Here is a 15,427-nt window from a genome sequence, read left to right on the forward strand (position 1 = left end):
TGAATCAGGGGGCAAGATGGTCAGCTGAGAGAGAATAGGACTGAGGATGGAAGGGGTTTTGAAAGTGAAGGCTGGGGGGCAGGGAAGAGATGGAGCGGGAGTTTGTGATTAGCAGATGCAAGCTATTATATATAGAACAGATAAACAACAAGGTCCTACTGTACAGCACAGGGAACTATATTCAATGTCCTGTGATAAAGCGTAATGCAAAAGACCATTAAACATCATTTCTTTAAAAAAGTGAAGGCTGGACCGACCACGGAAAGAGGGAACCATTGAGAGCCCAGCTAAATCTGGAAACCCTGACCAGGAAGTGGCTTCAATCTGCACTCCCCCAGTTTTCTTTTCCAGCCAATTATATCATCCATGATAGTTCATTCTGTTAAACATTCCTGATCCTGCCCTCTCTTCTCCATCCTAACTGCTGCTCTCTCGGTACAAGATTTCATCACTTTTCACCTGCACCTGATTGTTTCCCATCTCACATCTCCCAGTCTTCCTTCTTTCTTGCAGCTGCCACAGAGACATCTCTCGCCACCCAATCTGACCATGACTCCCTACCTTAAAAGACATCCACGGCTCCCTTGGCCATGGGATGGAAACCATGTTCCTTTCCTCTGCACATGAGATTTTGGTAAATTGAAAAGTGGCAAAGAAATGTTCCCTTCCCTGTGTGTATGCACCTTTGCAAACTGACTTTGCAGTTCTTCCCATCAAGGGATGGAGTCTATTTCTCCACCGCTTTAACTTGGGCTTCGGCGTGTGATTTGCTTTGGCTGATGGGACAAGAGCAAAGGTGACACATGCAGAGATTGAAAAGGCCCTCTCTTGCTTTCCTTTGAGACCTTTAGACATCCACGTGAGCAAGTCAGTGGATGACAGACCACATGGAGGGAGGGTCCAGTCATCCTAGACATTCCAGCCAAGGCCATCAACAACCCGCCAAAGCCAGCTGACCACAGACACAGGGACGAGCCTAGCCTAGACAAGCAGAAAAACTGCCCAGCTCAGCTCACCCCAGATTACCCACCCACGGGTTTGTGAGCCAAACCACTTAGTTTTCGGGTGGCTGAGATTGGAACTAGGGTCAGGGAAGTAAGGCACCCAGGGTGCAAAACGTAAGCAGGGCTTCACTCATATTTCCGTGACCCTGAACGTGAGCCTCCTTACATTTTGTACCAAAGGTGCCTTACTCACCTCCCTCACCTCACCCTACAGTCCTGGTGCTGCGTAGTTGGTTACACAGCCATGGATAACGATACAAGGATCTTCTCCATCTGGCTCGTGGAAGGTTTATTCTGACCAATCACAGCGCCCGTACCGCGGCCACCAGTCCTTTAATCTCCCTGCTGTGTCCTGTGACATGTGTCCGGGTAGCTGTGACCTATGACATATTGCCCTGTACTCCTGGTGACAGCTGCTGGGCACCAGGGTCAGGTACCTCCCCGAAGCTTTACAGCAAATTCAGAAGTGTGCTGATACAAAAAGTTCTGCTCGGACAAGGTTAGTGATGTTTATTTAGGCCAAGAGATTCTCAACCCTGGATTTTTGAACTAGGAAAGTTTGAGAAAATCTGTCAGAGACCTAAAGTACTAATCCGTTAACTCCTGCCTGTGAGATCTTCAGGGCATCCTCGAATCTTGAATCGCCTTCCAGAATCAGCCTCCATCACGTGTCCATATACTGCGGTTCTCCTTAGGCTTCCTTGAGATCCCTGCCTCTCTGGAGCCTGCTGACATTTTTCCCGCTTGGCACCACAGAAGTCTAACCGCACTATAGCTCTTTAGCCTGTTGTCCCTTATGTTCTATTCGCCCTTTATGTTGAGGAACACTGAGTCTATTTTTCTAAGCACACATCATTTTTTACACCTTCGCTCAGCTTTTTCTTTTGCTAGAAGGCCCTCCTTCCATGACTCTGAGAGAGGACTTTGTTGGTGTGCACCCAGATCCCTGGAACCATATGTGATCCTTTAACCATATCTGGCACCCTGCAGCTAGTGGCTCCGCCGGGCACCCAGGACCCTGAAGATGCCCCGCCTATTCCCAATATGCCTGGGAGTTCCGTGCCCTCCCTCTGCTCATCCATCATTGTAGCCCATTACCAGTGACAGACTGGTGTGGAAGTAGAGAAGCCCAGCTCTCTTCCTCCAAGGAGGACAAACACTGGGGTGTCATTGACGATCCAGAGCTCGAGGTGAATCTGAGACTTCACGTGAAATGGCACTCTTGCTTAGCTTCTTCCCATCCTTATATGATACAGTAAGTCCCCTGCATACGAACCTTCAATTGTGAACTTTTAAAGATGCAAACGTGCGTTTGCACGCCCAATCACGTAAGTTCACGTGTCTGGCATACTGACATTGTCCCGTGCGTCCATCCCCTGCAAGTGGTTGTGCTTTTGTGTACTTTACTGTACAGTACTGTATAGAGTACAGTAGTACAGTATCTTTATTTCAAGGCCAGGATGTCTGGAGGCAAGCGTAAAAGCAGCGGTGATGTAGCTGGTACTGCTAAGAAGCGCCAGGAATTGGAGGCCCAGAGAAAGGACGAAGAGAGACAAGAGGAAGAAGAAGTAACTGAAGAACCGAAGAGATTCACGACGCAGGAAATGGCAAGGGGATTTTCTTTATTTGAGGAGCCACTGTTAGTTTTTGAGGCACAGGACCGGAATGTAGACTGGTACACAAAGGTTGCAGCAGCCGTTCAGAATGCAATCCAGTGCTACTGCGTCATCTATGATGAGAAAAAAAGAGCTACTACCCAGACATCACTGGGTCATTGTTTTAAGAGGGTAGATAGAATTGAATCCAGCAAGGAACCAGAACCTGCGCCATCAGCATCAGGTGTGAGTGACATTGCAGCTTGCCCTCCGTCTCCTATTGCTGACAATCCTTCAGTTCTACCATCTCTCACCAATTCTCTCTCCTCCAGTCAGTAACTCTTCTTGTCTGTTCACTCGATGCCAGCCCCTGGATGCCAGCTGTTGTACTTACTATTGTACTTTTCAAGGTATTGTACTATAAGAGTAAAAGTATTTTCTTAATTTTTTTGTGTCTGTTTTTCTTGTATTATTTTTGTGAAAAGTATTATAAACCTGTACTGTATTACAGTACAGTACTACATAGCTGATTGTGTTAGCTGGGTACCTAGACTAACTTTGTTGGACTTAAAAACAAATTGGACTTATGAACGAGCTCTCAGAATGGAACTTGTTCGTATGTAGGAGACTTACTGTATCCCGAGCTCCCTTACTGGCTTCTCCTGGGAACACTTCCCTCGCACGTATCCCCCTGCAAAACTCCTACCTGTGCTTCTAAGTTATGCTTAATTATCACTTCTGTGAAGTGTCCCTGACCACCTAGGGAGAGAGAATCAATCACTCCTTCCCCTGTGCCACTGCTGACTTCTCCAGCAACTTCAAAGCTTGCATTTAAGCAAGTCAATGTTTACAGGTCAACGAACTGTCTCTCTTATTGGTCAGTGAGCACTTGGAAGGCAAGGGTATGGTTACGTTACTACCCATGAGAATATCTCCTGTAACCATTAGGGACACAGGACATATTTGTTCATTAGAAAATTCTTTCCATTGACTTGAAATCTTCTTCCTTGTAATCTTCACTTTTGGACCCTAATTCTTCTCTTTTACACAATAGACTAAAACCTTCTGACAGTGGTTATTTCTCACCAGGTCTTCCCTTCAGGCTCAACAACTCTGGGTCCTGCCAAAGTCTCACCTGGCTTTGATTCCTAAAACTTCACTATCCTATCACTGTCTTCTTGGTGATCCGGACTTTATCAATATCCCTCTAAAAGCTTCAGAACTGAAAACAATAGGATGAAAAAAATGTTACGATGGAATAATACAGATATGGTTTAGCAACCCAGTTGGCCATAGACCTCTAGTCTTCCTCCATCTGGATGCAGGATTTTTCTTAGTGAGACTGAGATGACTGCTAAAAGCATCTGTGTGATGTCACACTATTGGTCCAGTGGGGAGACGGGTCAATTTAAATCACTAGGGTCCTTTACCTGAACTTTTGTAAGACCCATTTTCTCCACTTGAATTTACAAGAGTGAGTTTTGAACCTAACAGTCTGTCAAGCTTCATCTGATTCATTTTTATTCCTTATTGCAGCAAAACAAAATTTTTTGAATATTGATGCCACATCGGTTTTGTGATCGTTTCAGTCTTCATGCTGGTCAGTGATAAAAATGAGAGCAGACCAGGACAGAGTGAGAATGCTGCCATTCCGTTCCAAACCTGTATCCAGGCTACACTGACACACATCCACAGTCTGTGGGCACCATTGTTCAGCGAGCTCTGAATTCTGTGCTGTGAAAGGCCTGAATTTGTTCACCAATAGAATAAAATGAATACTTATCTTAAAAATTGGCAAAAATCAAATGTTCTTATGACTTCGAAATTTTCCTAATCTATGGAGTGAAATTACAGAGCAATTAAGAACATGAATTTAGAGTCTGACTCAGATAAATCTGAGTTGTGGCACTCAGTTTTTGTGACATTAAACAAGTTTCTAACATCTATATGCCACAGCTTCTCTACCTCTTCAGTAAGAATAAGAATGGTTTCTATTGCATAGGATAGTTGTAACTAAATGAGTTTATCTCTATCAAGAGTTTAACAGAGAACCTAACATACAGCAGTAAGTTCAATACACGTTATTACAAACTAATGGGCGCATTGGGGAGGGGCTTGCTGCTTTAGGGGAAGCAATTCTTGTCACCAATTCAGTGTGTGGAGGGGGTTTTCCCACACTTACCAAGCAATTCTCCAACACCAACTGGGGCTCCTACAATTCAGCTGAATTCTGAGTCAGATCCCACAGGCTAAGGGCACAGTCCTACAAGGCTGCCTGCCTCCCCCTCTTCAGATGCCAATCGCAAGTCCAGGCTGTCACCTGTAATTCTAACCTGTTGGCTATATTTTGAAAATTCCCACAACCTCCTCCTTGGATTTGATTAATTTGCTAGAGTGGCTCACAGAACTCAGAGACATATTTACTTACTAGACTACCAGTTTGTTATAAAAGGATATAACTCGGGAAAAGCCAGATGGAAGAGATGCAAAGGGTAAGGTACAGGGAAAGGGCAGGGAGGTTCCATGCCCTCTTTGAGCACTCCACTCTTCCTGAATCTCCACGTGTTCACCAGCCCGGAAGTTCTGTGAAGCCCCTCTTTTGGGTTTTTATGGAGGATTTATTTCATAGGCATGATTGATCAAATCATTGGCCATTGGTGATTGAATCAACTTCTAGGCCCTCTCCCCTTCCCTGGGGTCAAGGGATGGGGGTGGGACTAAAAGATCCAACCCTTTAATCCCATGATTGGTTCATGGTTGATTCTCCGGGCAACCAGCACCCATCCTTAAGTTTGGTCCAAAAGTCACCTCATTAATACAACAAAAGACACCTTTATCACTCTCGTCACTTAGGATATCCTAAGAGTTTAGGAGCTGTGTCCCAGAAACAAGGATGAAGACCAAATATGTAGTTCTTACTCTAAAGCACAGTATCACAGAGGAGGATCAATCAGAAGGCCTCACTGAGAAGGAGACATCTGAGCCGAGCTGATGAAGAAGGGACTGAGCCATGGGGCTGTCTGGGGAAGAGTGCTCCAGGCCAAGGGAATGGTTAGGACAAGTCTTAGTGTGTGTGAGGACCAGCAGGGTGGGCGTGACTGGATCTGAATGAACAAGGGGGAAGATGGTGGGGGAGAGGCAGGGTTATGTCTTTCTTACAGGACCTCGGATTTCACTTTGAGTAAAATGTGAAACCACTATAGGAATGTGAATGATGGGTTGGGTGGCATAAGGGGACCTGTGCTCTAAACCACCACCCTAGCTGGTATGTGGCATAGAGGCCATAGGAAGTCAAGGGTTTGGGACACTTGCCATAATCCAGCAAAACATGATAGCATCTTGCCGGGAGAAATGTTGGAGGTGGAGAGAAGTATTCAGTCTCTAGATGTATTTGACGGTGCCGTCTACGGAACTATTGACATACAGTGAAAGAGAGAGGGGTCCAGGGTGAGGCCAAGTGATTCGTTCTGAGCAAGCCAGAAGATTGAATGGTATTTATTGAGTGGAACGATGAGAAGAGGCACAGACTGGGGAAGTGTATTCATCAGGTTATGCTGTGGTAACAGACCCCCAAGTTTCACTCGATTAACCCACAAAATTCTCCCTGTCACTCATAGTGCATGTCCACTGCCATGGCAGGGAGCTCTTCTCTGATTATTAATTTGGGGACCCAGGGGGACTGAGGCTTCATCCTGACCCTCTTCCTCCATCACCATTGCAGTCGGAAGGGAACCTAGTGAATTGTACTCTGGCTTCTCAAGCTCCTGCTGGGAAGTGAAGTTGCTTCCCTTCACATTTCATCAGACAAAGCCACCACAGAGCTCTGCCTAACTTCAAAGAAGATGATGGGAAATGCAACCCTACCACATGCCTGGGAATCTGAGAGGTGGAAATATTTGGTGACTAGTACCAATGACTACCGCTGAAGAGAAAATCAGGAGGTTTTTTGTTTTGGTTTTTGGACACAGCCATCCAAGTGGAGGTGTAGTGCACAAGTTTGAGGCCCAGGGGACAGTAAGGGGTGGACCCTAGCTTGTGGAACCAAGAGTTATATAATTCTAGGGGAAGTTTTTCTAAGTTAAAGAATTCAAGGGGGAGGGATAAATTAGGAGCTGGGAATTAATATATACACTACCAAATGTAAAATGGATGGCTAGTGGGAAGGTTCTGCATAGCACAGGGAGATCAGCTTGATGCTTTGTGACCACCTAGAGGGATGGGATAGGGAGGGTGGGAGGGAGACGCAAGAGGGAGGGGATATGGGGATATAGGTATGTGTATAGCTGATTCACTTTGTTGTACAACAGAAACTAACACAACATTGTAAAGAAATTATACTCCAATAAAGATATTAAAAAACAGTATGTGTCTCCCCCCGCCCCCCCAAAAAACAAGATACACAATACTATATATAAAATAGATTAACAACAAGGACCTACCATATAGCACAGGGAACTATATTCAATAGCTTATAATAACCTATAATGGAAAAGAATGTGAAAAAGAATACGTATATGTGTATAACTGAATTACTTTGCTGTATACCTGAAACTAACACAACACTGTAAATCAACTATACTTCAATTAAAAAAATAAGACAAAGAATTCAAGACTCAATTCAAAATTAGGTACGGCATCTTAGAAAGGGTTGTACAACTGAGAGGCCCTAAAGGCTAAGCTATGCAAGCTTCGAAGTGAATCCATCTCTGAGAAGAAGGCCTAGCACTGCAAATGGGGAGTCACCCGGTAACAGTCACCGGGTAACAGAGGATTTTAAAGCAATGGGACTGAATGAAGTATGTAGTGATGATAAATAAAGGAGTCCCTGATCCCTGGGGTAATCCAGTGTTTTGAAATTAAGAAGCAATCAGCAAAGGAAACTGAGAAGTAGCCAATGAGATAGATTTGATAACAAAAAATTTTTTTCTCTTTACATGGACTTTGTGTTTGCTCCCTTATACGTTGCTGTTTATTTTTTATTACATCTCTTTTCTAGAACTACTGCAAAATGGAGAGTCCTGGATCATTTGACTTTTCACACCTGCATTCAAAAACCTGGGGTGGCCTCAGACCAATTCAGTTCAAAGAGAAATTCAGCATTGAACCAGCAGTATAAGGAGAAAGAATAGACTACAGGTCAAGAGATGAAATCTTAACTTCTAGCCCTGTCACCAATTTATTAATTCGCTAGCTCCGGGTCACATAAATCCTCTGGACGTGAGTATATGCATCTATAAAATGAGGGATATATTATTTTCTCCAGAGTCCTTTATGACTCTGCCATTTCGTCCACATATTCCACGTCACCATGGGTTGGAACTCAGGACTGGATCACATCAATTTTCGTGATATGTATTTAATAGCATTCACTGATTTGTGTAAACATTTCAAGTTCCTTATTCATTTTACGTTGATTAAGAGTGATGCACTTGAAGGTAATAAAGTATGGAACCTTAAAAGGATGTTTGGCAATAAAATGGAATGATTGTAGTTGCAAAGTTCAAGGTAAACTGTAAGAAGTATTACCTAACCCCTTTATAAACCTCCTCTTTATTAGAGGGATTTAATTAACGGCAGACTCCAACTAACACATAATTTAATCATAAAAGAGACAGACAGTTTTCTAGGGCCGCTGTAGCAAAGCACCACAAACTGAGTGGCTTAAACAGAAATGTATTATGTCTGGGCTCTAGAGGCCAGAAGTCTGAGATACAGGTGTCAGCAGGGCTATGATCCCTCTGAAGACACGAGGGAAGGCCTCTCTCCTACCTTCTGGTGGTTTCTTGGCTAGTGGCAGTGTAACCCCATCTTTACATGACGTTCTCCCTGTGTATGTCTGGCTTCACATTTCCCCCTTTTGAAGGATACCAGTTGTATTGTTTTAGGGCCCACGCTAATAACCTCACTTTAACTTGATTATCTCTGAGAAGACCCTCTCTCCAAATACGGTCACATTCTGAGGTACTGAGACTAGGAGTAGCACGTAGGTACCAATTCTAGGTGCCAGGATTCCAACACTTCTTTTGAGTGGGGACACAATTTGGCCCATAACACAAACAACTGCTGCCCCAGCCTCAGTTCCTCTTCATCCTCAAGGATACCCACACTCTGAGTCTTCTTCTCCCAGGGCTTTTATCTCTGCCTTCTTAACATTTTATGAATCTATTTCCTCCTCTCTATCTTCCCTGTTTCGGCTCAGACCCTCCTAATTTATTGTCTGGTCTAAGACAAGAATTTCCTACCCAGTTCCTCTCTGTTATTCTTATGATCACCCCTACCGCAGCCCCAACTCCCCATGCTCCCCACTCCCTCCCCCCAGCACCAATTCATCCTCTGCTGAGCAGCCAGTGTTTTCTTGCTAAAATGCACCTCTGACCTTGCCACCTCACTGCTAAAATCCCTCAGTGGCTTCACATAGACCTTTTGGATAAAGTGCAATTTCTCAGCACAGATCTCCAACCTCTCCTCCAGATCCTGACTACCTCTCAAGCCTCAGCTTGAACCCTAACTCAGCCGTAACAAACACGAGGTGGTTCTTTGAATAGTGCATTTTGTTTGTGCCCTATAGGAAGGCTGCTCCCTGCATATCAAGAGCCTCTGTGTCAAGTGGGAAAAGGTACCCCATCGGGGAGGATGAATTACAATAAAGTGCCCCTTCCCCTTCCTCCTGTTGGAGTCTGCCTCCGTATAAGTTCATACGCAGCTTGGGGCTGGATTTCAGTGCCCAGTCCTCCTCCTTCTCCTCCAGTACAGAACAAAATAATATGACCATATATGGCTTCCCGGCCCTGTACACACATGCAGTAGGAATTCCCCAGGCAAACATTCATAAAATCTCAGGTTTGCATCTGCCAGGAAAAGCTCTCTGATCTCCCAAGCCGATTAGCTAAGAATAGAGGATTCTGTGGGAACATCAAGGCAGGACCGACTCCCAACACCTGTTGCACTGCAAGGTGGTTTCCTCAGCGGATAGTGTGTAGCATACTCGGTACATCTCAAATGAGATTTTTCCATTTTTTTCTTGACAAGTAGAGAATCTGTGAATTCAAAAGTGCTGGAATAGCTGAAAACACCACAAGTTGCTGATGGTGTGAACCTGGGCAGAGTCCCACGCAGGCTGGCCTGCTCTGGAGGGAAGCTGCTTAGTGCCAGGGAGCAGTCCTAGATTGTGGTCCTGGTCTCAGGCCATTCACCAAGCAGCTTGATGGCTAGAGGAATCAATCACTTGGTAAAACCTTTAAAGCTCTTCTATTTTGTGGTTTTGTAAGGTTCTCTTGCCCACATTTCTCCCCTCACTGCCTAAATGTAAAAAGTGTTCTCTACTATATGCCCTAAAACTCTACCAGCTAGAAAGTGAACATGAAATGATTCTCAATCACACAATCATATGAGTTAGATTGATAAATTTAAACCTTCAAATTGCTAGTTAAAATCAACAGTCCCGGAAGAAACGTACATCTTGATTTGGAGAGAGGAGTGAGGGCAAGCTCCAGGGCACAGACCGTGTTAAGGTAGAAGAATGGGAGCTGGGACTGTGCCAGCCTTACTGGGAATAGTGTTGTCTGCTGTTGACAAGGCTGAGTTTCCTCCATTCATCCCCTATCATCTAGGGTACATGACTGCTGACCTCCTGGGGCCCAGGCCCATTCCAAGCAGGGATAATTGATAGGACTCTTTGTTAAGGCAAAGAAAAGAGACCCTATAGATACTACAGCACCTGGGAATTGTGCTGAAAGAGGTGGCCAATCCTGGCGGTAATAAAACTCTCTTCCTTCATGCCTTCCATGAGGGCAGAGTAAAACTCCCTTCAGGTTCTTTCCAGATTGACAGAGGGCAGGCTGAAAAATTAACGCGAGAAAAACCAAGCACTGTTTGCATCATACTCTGAACTCTCTGAATAGGGGAAGTTCTATTTGTAAGATTATCTTGGTAATAGGCCTGCACTGCCATCTCCTTATAAAATTTAAGGGCAGAGCTAAGGGATGCCATCGCAGCAGGCTGGATTTATCTGTAAGCCAAGAGAATACTCTGAAGGAAAAAAAAGCATTTTACAAATCCTGAGCCTTTGTGGGGACACCTAAGAACCCTGTGGGTTATCCTTATTTCTCATCTAAGTTTAAACTGGTTGAGAAAGCAAGGCCCCCTGCTAGCTCTTCTCTGCCCTGCCCAAAGGCCTTGATCATTTTTGAACACGTGGAGAAGGGTTGGTGATGCCTATTATTTTCCAGAATTTTATGAACTTTATTTTATGGAGTCGGTTCAGGAAAGTACTGTAATTAAAAATAATCCTCTGGGACTTCGCTGGTGGCACAGTGGTTAAGAATCTGCCTGCCAATGCTGGGGACACGGGTTCGAGCCCTGGTCCGGGAAGATCCCACATTGCCGCGGAGCAACTAAACCCGTGCGCCACAACTACTGAGCCTGCGCACCACAACTACTGAAGCCTGCGGCCCCAGAGCCCATGCTCTGCAACAAGAGAAGCCAATGAGAAGCCTGCACTCCACAATGAATAGTAGCCGCCACTCGCTGCAACTAGAGAAAGCTCGAGCCCTGGTCCGGGAAGATCCCACATTGCCGCGGAGCAACTAAACCCGTGCGCCACAACTACTGAGCCTGCGCACCACAACTACTGAAGCCTGCGGCTCCAGAGCCCATGCTCTGCAACAAGAGAAGCCAATGAGAAGCCTGCACTCCACAATGAATAGTAGCCGCCACTCGCCGCAACTAGAGAAAGCCCGTGCGCAGCAACAAAGACCCGACACAGCCAAAAATAAATTAATTAAAAAAAAAATCCTCCTAGTTATCTAGTTCTATCCATTTACCTAATACCTATTTTAACAGCTAATAGTTTGTAGTTTCCCAAGAGAACAGAATTTCTTACTTCATTGTTTTCTTATTAGATCTTAAATGTTTGAGTATTACAGAAGCTCCAACACTGCTAATGTCACAACTCTTCTTAAACTCTCCCGCTTGCCAAAGATTTGTTATTTACATATCCCTCTACAGTTTTCTCCCTCTTCTGAGTTGTTTGCCTTTTTCTTCTCTGATCTTTTCTCTTTTGCGGAGGTCTTCCTGGATTAGGATTCATGGAGAATTTGTAGCCCAAGGAAAGAAGGTTTCCGTCCTCACAAGACTGATCCATGCCCTTGCTGGTTTCCCTCCATGTAGGCCTTCCTGTAAAAGGTATGTCAAATCCAGGAGTTTACCACTGTCTAGACAGTCTTCAGAGAAGGTCCCCAATCATTTTCAAGAAATGAAATTTGACAAAATGCAGAAGTGGACTCTGATCATCATGTGTCTGGGTCTTGATATTTTAAGCCAAATAGTGATTCATTTGTGAATGACTAGGTGTGAACAGGCACTTTATGATTTTTTTCTACATAAACCAGCATAATTGCAACAGCTGCCATGGCAAAGATGTATTCTACACAACTATTTTTGTAGTCTTTGGAAACTATGCTTTCTTCATCTAAAACCTTTGAAATCATACAACTGGTTTTGCACAGAGGGTATTTTCTGGTTTCTGGTCTGGGTAGCAATCTCTCTTTACCATAAAGAACTCTATCCAGTTGTGTGGCACGGGATTGGAGGGGGTAGCTGAGCCTTTATCACTTCTTTGTCTCCAATCAAATAGCCATTAGCCTCTTATCCCTTCCCTCTTCAAACACAACAAACAAAACACAAAATTGCCAGGCAGGAGGAAGGGAAGTTTGAAACACAAATGCAGGATGCTGTATTTACTTGCTAATTCACCTTTCCGTCCAGCAAGCTGAGAAAGTGCTTTCCCAAACCACAGACTCTCAGATCCGGACCGGCCAGTCCTCGTCAATTAGTCCAGACCCATTACTTCCTGATGAGGACACTGAGGTCTAAAAGGTGGGGAGACTTCCCCCAAAGCCCCAGAAATCTAGGGAGGGTGAGGTTTAGCCCACAGTCCTCCCATTCCTCATCTAATACCCTTACAGAGTGCATTTCAGACTTATCCCATGACCTTAAACAGTCAGTCCCAGTTTTTCTTTTAATGATGGATTTTTATATTGTCTTTAAAGATGGAGTTCTTGTCATGATTATTAGCTGTATACTAATAACTAATAAACACAGAGGTGTGTTAATCTAATTAATAATCATAATAAAAACAAAGCCCTCAGTGCTTTGGATTTCCTTTGCTGATCTCACGGGTTCAGCATAAATGTACTGAACACACACGAACTCCCCACACGGCTCACCTGCACTTACGAGGATCCATAATCACGTTGCAAAAAAATGAACATTGCCTATGGTCCTCCAGCTGCTGTGTCTCAACCAAGTTAACAACACACTCTATTGAGCTGACTTTCCCACAGTGATTCATCCAAAGAAAGATGATTTCATGCTAACTTTCATTTTCTCCAAGCAGTGTAGGTGGAAAGAGGGAAAGAAAGCAAACTTGGTTTCATGGTAGAAAACCCAATGGTTTGGCACTCTTCAAGGAACACATAATTTTCTTGCTTATTCTGAGAAATATTAGTTCCCTTTAATTCTCTAAATTGTGTTCCATAAACCATAACCTAGAAGTCCTAAAATGTTGGATGTTGTGCACATTTAAACTTAAGTACGCTAACAACTAACTATGCTAAGACAGCTGCCTCATGCTACCTAGAATGTGAGTACACATTGGGATGTTTCATTTCTTATTAGATCGAACCTCAGAGAAATGAAGCAGGGTTTTAGTCTTGTGGAGTGGGATTTGAGCCTGCTGAAGGCTGCTAGCACTAAAGAGGGAATTGGCTACCTGGGAATTTCCTCATTGCATTAAGTAAAGAAAAAAAAAATGCATCCTTTAAGACGAGTTGATTCTTAAGTACAGAATTAAGGCATATTTTGAATTAGGGTCTATTTTGCATGGAGCTGGCCTTATTTGCTAGTTTTTTTTTTTGTGGTATGCGGGCCTCCCTCTGTCGTGGCCTCTCCCGTTGCGGACCACAGGCCCCGGACGCACAGGCTCAGCGGCCATGGCTCACGGGCCCAGCCGCTCCGCGGCACGTGGGATCCTCCCAGACCGGGGCGCGAACCCGGTTCCCCTGCATCGGCAGGCGGACGCGCAACCACTGCGCCACCAGGGAAGCCCCTATTTGCTAGTGTTGAATGACAGGTCCTTAATCTGCAAGGTTTGGATACATACACCTCAAACCACAACATCTCTTCTGTTAGCCTTGTGTAGAGTCAAGTGATCTTGATTACATGAAGCAGAGAACTGAGGCAATTATCTAACCATTCAAACCCAGAAAAAAAATTTGGCTTGACTTATCCAGGAAGTGCCCCAATTTTCTACTAAAACTCTGGAAGCCCAGGTCTGACAAAAGTCTTTCCTTTTGAAATGTCTTAAGGGTAAAGTTAATAGAGTCACCATCAGAATCTCTGAGTTTGATATGTTTAGTTAGTTTCCAGGTCACTAAGCACATTTTTCTCCAGGAAGCAAATTCAGGAATTCCTTTGTACCCTTAGCCCCCCAAAAATTGGCCTAACACTCTTTTCTATCCTGGGTTGTGTGTTCTCCATCAGAATATCAAGACACGTTTGGAATAGAGGCAGAGGCTTTTGTTGAGACGGGCCACAGGGTAAACAGAATGCACCGAAGTGGAAGGCAGAGCATGTCAATCATCTACAGTTGAACATTCCTGTATAGTTTAGCAACTCAGCTTCCAGTGCTGGACTGTGCTTTCTTGGGATTCTAAGTGCAGGAGGCAGAGATGGGCAGCAGTTGGAAAAAGAAAGTACAGAAAGAAGCAAAAGTGTGCTAAAGGTACAGGAGGGGTGAGGAAATGGCAGGGGTGTCAGAGCCGGGTCCAGTGGAGAGGGAAAGCTGAAAACCTTCAAAGAGAGAGGCAAATCAACCCTTTTCCAATGATTTTCTTTTTTAGATGAAAGGCGGGCCACAGCTGGGGAACTCGGGCCTGTGTCCCCAGAAACAAGGGACACTTCAAATTGTGAAAGGAGCTCTCTTCCTTTCCCACCCAACCCAGCTCGTTGTGAGGCTCCCTCTGGCCTCAGCTCAGAGCCTGCTGCTTAGGAATTCAGGGCGTACCTGGACAGAACTCTTCCTGAATCCACATCTAGGGGCTGACATCACGTGATGCTGCTTATGCTTGTGTTTACCCAGGCTTCCACCCGGCCACAGAAATGATCTACGCACCTAGACCCAAACCCACACACGGTGCACAGAGAATGGTGACTGATTTCCACAGATAAGTTAGTACCTGGTTTAAACCGCTGGCTTATCTGGACATGAAAACAAGAGACAGGTATGAGAATGGTAACTCTTTCTGTGAAGAATTTTTGTTTAAATAGCCTTAGAATCTCTAAGAATCCCTAATTTGTTAAGCCTAATACCACTTTAGGAAAAAATTTCTCAGTAGCCACATTTATGTATCTAATGCCTTAATAGCGACCTTAGAGCATTTTTGCAAACTCATTGTAATGCTCAGAACAACCACTTAGAGAGTAGAGGTCAGCAAACTTTCTTTCTGTAAAGGGCAGAGAGTAAATATCTGAGGCTTTGTGGGCCATCCAGTCTCTGCTGCAACTACAAGACTGATTTGTAGCAGAAAGCAGCCATGAGAAAGTGTGTAAGCAAATGAATGTGTCTGTGTTCCAAACACTTCATTTATGGACATAGAAATTTGCATTTCATGTAATTTTCATGTATCATGAAATACTCTTCTTTCCATTTTTTTTTTTTTTCTTTGCAGAATGCGGGCCTTTCACTGTTGTGGCCTCTCCCATTGCGGAGCACAGGCTCCGGACGCGCAGGCTCAGCGGCCATGGCTCACGGGCCCAGCCGCTCCGCGG

Source organism: Physeter macrocephalus, chromosome 7, assembly GCF_002837175.3.
Source record: "Physeter macrocephalus isolate SW-GA chromosome 7, ASM283717v5, whole genome shotgun sequence".
NCBI classification, from domain to species: domain Eukaryota; kingdom Metazoa; phylum Chordata; class Mammalia; order Artiodactyla; family Physeteridae; genus Physeter; species Physeter macrocephalus.